Source organism: Narcine bancroftii, chromosome 4, assembly GCF_036971445.1.
Source record: "Narcine bancroftii isolate sNarBan1 chromosome 4, sNarBan1.hap1, whole genome shotgun sequence".
Taxonomy (NCBI): domain Eukaryota; kingdom Metazoa; phylum Chordata; class Chondrichthyes; order Torpediniformes; family Narcinidae; genus Narcine; species Narcine bancroftii.
The window spans coordinates 41,109,316-41,117,157 of NC_091472.1; the positions used below are offsets into that span (position 1 = coordinate 41,109,316).

General features: G+C 34.9%; 1 long non-coding RNA gene across 1 annotated transcript in view; it reads left to right on the forward strand.

Moving 5' to 3' along the window:
• LOC138759815 (uncharacterized) overlaps window positions 1–7,534 on the forward strand; it is a 139,912-nt gene extending 132,378 nt beyond the window's left edge. The window contains exon 4 of the long non-coding RNA XR_011355112.1: window positions 7,452–7,534. This is a non-coding gene — a long non-coding RNA (uncharacterized lncRNA). The remainder of the gene's footprint in view (window positions 1–7,451) is intronic.
• Window positions 7,535–7,842: the final 308 nt, after the last annotated feature.

Genomic DNA, 7,842 nt, shown 5'->3' on the forward strand with positions numbered 1-7,842 from the left:
TTGGAAAGGTGTTCAATCTATTCTTAACAGTTTATATAATATCCATCTTGTATTAGATCCCGATATATTTTTATTAGGGAACATGCTATCATTAATCGATTTAGGTTTAGAGGATTATCAGATTTCATTTATTTATTTAGCTTTATTTGTGGCTAAGAAATGTATAGCACTTACTTGGAAAGATAGAAATATACTAACTTTAGATAAGTGGTATTTGGAAATGAAATTTTGTTTGACTATGGAAAGGATATCTTTTTCAATTCAGGATAAGATGTCTTTTTATAAGTTAAAGTGGACTCCGTTTGCTAATTATATGCATTTAAGTTTGATTTAAATATATGTTTAAGTGTGATATTTTAGTATTGACAATTTTATTTTGTTAGAATTTTTTTAGGTTAAGTTTTATCTCTTTTTTTTGTAAGTGGGTATTTTTTTTCATATATAATATTGTCAATTTTATTAACTCTTCACTCTTTATTTTGGGGGAGGGTTGGACTAATTTTAAGTTAGACTATTAATATTGTGTTACAATTAACGGGGGGGGCGTTATTTTGTGTAGTTTTCTGATGTAATATTGTAATCGTACCTTTTAAATTTTTTTTTTCTATTTTTCTTTAAATGTAATTCTTTATTGTATTCATGTTATAAAAATTTTAAATAAAGTCTTTAAAAAAAAAGTGCTGAAGAAGGTGGGGTTAGGGCCAACTTTTCTAGATTAGATTAGGGTGCTATACCACGCGCCCAAGGCAAAGGTTATGACCAATGGACACATTTCTTCAGCTTTCCTACTTATCAGATCTAGTAGACAAGGGTGCCTGCTGTCATCAGCTCTCTTTGTGCTGGCGATGGAACCACTGGCTGAGACCATTTGCCAGGATCCAGACATTAAAAGTTATAGAGTGGGCCAGGAAGAGCACAAAATAAACTTATTTGCTGATGACGTGCTGATATATCTGACAGACCCTACGACTTCTTTGCCTCAACTGCACGTGGGATTGGAGGTCTATGAGAAACTCGCTGGGTATAAGATCAATTCAGGAAAAAGTGAGGTGATGCCAATCACCGAGGGGAACTATAGCCAACTTAAAGAAAATAGCAATTTAAAGTGGCCACCTGGGAGTTAATATTGATGGCAACTTGAATAATTTATACGTTAAATTATGCCCCCTTGCTGGAGAGGGTCAAGGAGGATTTAACTAGATGATGTCCCTGCCCATAACATTAGTGAGCAGGGTTAACAGCATCAAAATGGATGTGTTCCCAAGATTCCAGTATCAATGCCTGTGCCATTGCCCGGGTTTCTTCAAACAGCTGAGGAGAAGGTAAGGAAGGGCAGGAGGAGGAGCACAGGCCAACAGATAAAAGGTAATAAGTGGACAATGATAGGAGGTCAGTAAAGGAAAAGTGAGAATTCATTGAGAGTGAGCAAAAATCTTTACCTCTTCTGAAAGCTGCAAGGCCTGTTAAGTTCCTCCAGCATTTTGTGTTTTTACTACAATCACAGCAGATGCAGTCTTTTGTTTATTACTGAATTTTTTTTTGTATTTGCACAGTCATTTTGTTTACATTTCTTTCTTTCTCCTTGAGTACAGTTCACAGTTACTGGTAATTAGAAATTCTGTCTGACCCACAGGAAAAGTCATCTCAGGGTTGTATGTGGTGGCAAGTATATCTTCTGACAATATATTTGAACTGTGAACTTGGAAGAAACACACCAACAGAATTAGGCCAAATAGCCCCTCAAATCTCTACCACCATTTAGAAAAATGATCTGATCTCAGAATCAGAATTTATTGACATGAGCATGTCATGAAGTTTGTTGTTTTACAGCAGCATTCATAGTGCAAACATTTCTATAAACCTCACAAAATAAAAATAGTGCAAAATAAAATGTCTAAATAAGGCAATGTCAGTGGTTCATTGTTCATTTAGGAATCTGATGGCAGCGGGGAAGAAGCTGTCTCCTTGTGCTAATAAGTGCTGGTCTTCGGCCTCCTGTACCATTTTTCCCGATAGCAGAATGAAGAGGGCTTGGCCTAGATGGTGGGAATGGTTGAGGACAGAGGCTGCTTTATTAAGATGCTGCCTCTTGTAGCTGTCCTCGATGGAGTGGTGCCTGTAATGTTGAAGGCTGAGTTAACAACCCTCCAGAGTTGTTTTCTTGTCCTGTTCATTGCAGTTCCATACCAAACAGAGATGCAACCAGCTAGAATGCTCTCTATGGTAGAAGTTGGCCTGAACTTCACTTTCCTGTTGGTAACTAGTTGTTATTAGTCCAGTAGATTCCACTATAGACTTCTTAAAGCTTACAAAGCAGTATCACATTTAGTTGGCTGTACTATAAAGTAATAATCTTTGTTTCTAGACTGGCAGTGTGCTTCCAAGTGTGAAACGTACACAAAGTAAATGGAGCTAAATTTCTTAAAAGAAAACTGATCACAAAGCAGACAACCTTTGGTGTAACACATCAACAATGTACATCCAATGTCTTCATGGTAAAGATGATCGTAAAATTGTTCACAAATAAACAAAATAAAAACTGATACAAAGACAGGAAAGGAGGGATTACAATAGCTGATTGATTGGTGATGTACTTTAAAGTGTTTGTAAAAGAGAGGTGAGGAAGCAAAAATGTTTAGCCATGAATTGTGGGGTAGAGGATTTCGATGGCTTAGCCACTCCACTGTTGATCTAGAGCAAGAGGTAGAAAACACAGAAAGGCTAAATTAACATGACTGTGCATCAGGATATCCTGCCGTTGCAAGTTACATAAATATTAGTTCAGGGAAGATGAAGAAAGGGAAGGCAGAAAAGAGAACAGTGAAGAAATTAATCTGGAGGCAATAAACGCACAAATGATTTTGAGAATGAGCTCCCATATTAAACCTCCCTCATACAGAGAGTGAAGTATGTGTGGAAGGAGCTGCTACAGGAAGGTGGAGAAAGAGAGGGGACCAACAAGGTGGTTCAAAGATGCATCTAAGATTTAGAAAGAATCCGTCTTAATTCACTGTTTACCAAATAATCATTTGTTTTCAAATATAATAGCATTTTGAAAGCTACTGGTATGGAGGTGCCAACTTCGTTGCTCACATGACTTTGTGGGAGGGGGAAACAAGATTCTAATTCAATAATGGAGCTGAAATCATACACCATTTCAGTTCAGAGATCATTGTTGCACCGTTTAGTTTACAGAAGAACTGTGAGCTGAGTGAAGGAAGTGAATTGAATTAAGGGAAGTGAAGTGAAGTGAAGTGAATTGACCTGCTGCTGTCATCTCAGTTATTTCGAAATACGCTGTAATGATAAGAAGCTCTAAGGCACGACTGGTCCGGGGTCGCCACTAACGTGGCACAGGCTGCAACGCTGGTCTGGAAGTCACTCTTCTTCTTTGGCTTGGCTTCGCGGACGAAGATTTATGGAGGGGGTAAAAAGTCCACGTCAGCTGCAGGCTCGTTTGTGGCTGACAAGTCCGATGCGGGACAGGCAGACATGGTTGCAGCGGTTGCAGGGGAAAATTGGTTGGTTGGGGTTGGGTGTTGGGTTTTTCCTCCTTTGCCTTTTATCAGTGAGGTCACTACTGCACTGATATCATGTGCATTAAACATTCCTCGCCATGCTCTGATACAATATCAGTACTGAATAAAAAATTATTCACACTTCGAGCAAGGATGCCGCGCAACCCGAAAATGAATTAAAACTGATTGTCTTGTACAATTTAAGAAATGGGCAGAAAATGCCCCAATTATTTGATTTTTCCCATTATTTCTGGGAATCAAAAACAGATTTGTTGTTTTTAAAAATTTAAAAAAAAATTCCCTTGAGAATTCTCCCCTCCAGCAGCCTCTTAGGTCATTTTAAATGTATTAAATTCTACAAAGATCAAAGCCTCGGAAGATGGTTAAGCATTTTTTTTCTGCTGGATGGCTTTCGCCCTCTTCTAGTCCTGTTTTCCCGAAGATCCCATTGAAGGAACATTACGGGAGGAAGGTAGAGAAAGAATGACAGGTCAGGACACCTGATACCACCCCAAAGGTGGCAACCACAATGACTGGAATGAAGGAAGATTGTTGGGAGTAATTGGCAAGGAATTGTAGCTGGAACGAACATGATATCAACTCTGCCCTACAACTGCCAATGAATGGGTTTTCAAGTTAAAGACTTCTGAGCAATATCATTCACTAACAATCAGAATGTACATAGAAACCAGGCTGAGAATAGAGCAGATACATAAATTATAGTCATTTTTTAGATCATGGGAACATTTCGGGATATAAGATAAATTGAGATATAAGCAAACTAATGGAACTTGTAAAAGGAGATTATTCACAATGTGGACATGTGGTTTGTTTTAAATGGACAGATAAGATTAAATACTTAGGTTTACGTATTGATACAACTTTGAAAAATGTATATAAATTAATTTAATTCCATTATTTAAAAAGATAAAGAAAGATTTAAAGAAATTGGTAAGTTTACCGATTACATTAATTGGGAGAGTTAAAGTGAATATTTTTACTCAGCTTCAATATTTATTCCAAACTTTACCAATATCTTTACCCCCCCCAAAAAAAATCAAGGTTTAAATAAGCAAGTTAGGAAATTTCTTTGGAAAGGGAAGATGGCAAGAAAGTCATTACAAAAATTTACATGGAAGTATGAAAAAGGAGGATTACAACTTCCCAATGTTAAGAATTATTACAGGGCAGCACAATTAAGATTTTTTGTTTTATGTTCACTAAAATCAAACCATCATGGGTGGATATTGAACTAAATAAGATAGGAGAAGTTAAACTAGATGAGTTTATTTATAAATGGGTTTTTAAATCACATGTAATAGATAAAGAAGCTCCAATACTAAAACATTTGTTGAACATTTGGAATAAAGTTAAATTAGGAATTGATGGATATTTTCTTTAATTAAAAACACCAGTAATTAATCTATTATTTTTTTTAGTAATCATTTTTTAAATATATGGTATCATAAGAGAATCTCTAATTTGGGGTATGATATGATGATAATTGATGTCTTTTGATCAGTCAATGATCAAATATGGTATACCTTATTATACATCATTTTGATATTTTCAATTGAGGGCTTATTTGAGAGGGAAATTAGGACCAGAAATGATTTTAAAAGATCTTTCAAATTTGGAACAAATTATGGTTGATGGAATGCTTAAAAATGTATTTCAATTGCATATATATTATTACAAGAAAAGACACCTAAACTAGGTTTGTTTAATTCAAAGGAAAGATGGGAATGAGATTTGGACACGATAATAGATCCACAAATTTGGCAGAATTTGTGTAAAGAAGCTATCATAAATACTATTAATGTACGAATTGGATTACTTCATTATAATTTTTTACAACAACTGTATATTACTCCTCAAAAATTGAGTAGATGGAGATCAGATCTATTAGATCAATGTTTTAGATGTGGAACAGAAATTGGAACTTTTCTTCATTCTATGTGGTCTTGTTCAATGGTTTTTTTGGGGTTTCTATTAGTAAATTTTTACAATGGATGACGGAGGTGAACTTTCCTTTAAATCCAGAAGTATTTTTGTTAGGAAATTTTGAAAGTGTTCTGAAAGTAGTCAGATTCCCAATTAAAGTTTGTTAAGTTGGTTTTAGTAATAGCAAGGAAATGTGTCAGTGTAACATGGAAATCTGATGTTTCATTAACATTGGACAGATGGCATGCTGAGATTCAAATGGAAAAAAAATACATATAATTTAAGGGACAAATATTCTTTATTTTTGCAAATTTGTGGTCCGTTTGCTAAAATAATGAAATTATAATTATGATTTTATTAATTTCCTCCTTGATCAGTGACATTTTCCCGAAAATATAACAACTTTATGATGTTTTTGAGGTATTTGAGTGTCAACTGATGCAATCCGAATTAATTACTTGTAATCATTTTATAATGAATGATCTTATATTTTAATTTTGGGACTAGATAAGTTTGAGCAGGTCAATAGGGTATTTTTGTAGTTTGTAGTTTTTGACTTTAGTATTTTAGTTTTTATATATAGACTTTCAGCATATATGTGTTGATATTTTACTATGTATTTATAACCATAACCATATAACAATTACAGTACGGAAACAGGCCATATCGGCCCTTCTAGTCCGCACCAATTTAAGTGAACTCCACAAATCCCACAGAATGTGGGAATAAGCTATTTCCCAGCCTGGCTCTCATGATTTTGATGCGCCCTTGAAGACTTCCTTTGTTCATTATGCTTTTCTTTGAAGTGTGACAGAATGCCAGCTGAAACATCTAATGCACAAGACTAACAATGTTAATGAAATGTCATTTCATCATCCACAATATATGTCTAAATTTAATTTTTTTTAAATCAGGCATCAGGAACATGGGTGGTATAATATTCTTAATATTTGACATTATATATGTTGAATAAATAAAATATTTTTAAAAAGAGCAGGTACATAAAATACACACTAGCTGGGTGATGTGAAATCGTGCTGGAGTGTTAATTGCTACAGCTTATGTCATTGGGATGAGATAAATGCATTCAGCTGTTACCTGTTACTGGTTCTCAATAAATCCTTCAAGGAAACTTACATTTCTGAGGTGGATGGATGTAAGAAAAGTAAAGTTACGGGTGTGAGGTAGGGAAGGATTAGATTGCTGTGGAGTGGGTTTAATGAGGTCGGCAAAACACCGAGTGCTGAAAAAAATGAATTTATGGCAAAAGGAATTTGTAAAAATCGCATTAGCTGTTGCAAGAAAATGTACAGCAGTGACATGGAAATCATAATCTCATTTAGGTTTGGAAAGATGGCATGCAGAAATTCATAGCTGTTTACCGTTTGAGAAGATTACATATAACAAGAAATAAATATGATGCACTTTTGAAAATTTGATGCCCATATTTACATATTGTAGGTATAAATTTATAAATGTCTTTCCCTAAACCTTGTGAAACCTCATTAATTCCTTGGAATAAATAAACAAATAAAACTGAAAAAGGTTAGAATCCAGTGAAAGGTGGTGATCCCTTGACCACCAGGTCTGCCCTTTTTTTCTTTACTAATTGTTTTTTTCTTCTTTCTTTCTTTCTTCTACTTTCATTTCTATCCTTATTGGGATTATTATTTGGTGGGTGCGGGGAGTTGGTGGGGTTTTTATTTTCTATCATTATTTTGGGGGGGTTTATAAAACCATCTTGTATAACGGAATTGATATGACTATACAATTATTATATTTTGTATTTTGACAGGAATACATGTATAGAAATTTTTTTTTAATTAAAAAAAAACACATTGAGGGCAGAAGAGCCTGCATTGTGCTGTAATGTTCTATATATTGCTGAGATATACTGTCTTGTTAGTGCAATGATAATGATCAATGAGGTGAACTCAATTTCCAGGGAGATCGTTTTAAACCCTTATCAATGTGATGTTCTTATTACAGTGACCACTGCTGCCAGGCTCTGAAATTATGTCCTCTATACTTTGCCTTCTGTGAGTTGAGAGAAGCCCCATTTTGAGTTTTCCAACCTGATGCTGCATGTTGAGAGGATCTTTAAGAACATCAATTTATATCGACATGAGACACAGCAGGTTCAAAGCAGGAGGTAAAATGGAACAGAATGAGAAAGAGTCAGATGAATATATTATTGCCATGTATTTAAAAGCCAGGAGGTTCTCCAGTAAACAATGCGATGGAATGAGCAGCATCAAAAATTAATAGATTGGTATAATTATTAACTAGTGTAAAGATTTTCTCTTATATATACAGATTTTTATTCCTTTTGTTTGAACAAGAGAGTACCAAGCCACTTTTCCTTCCTTGACTTTAAATT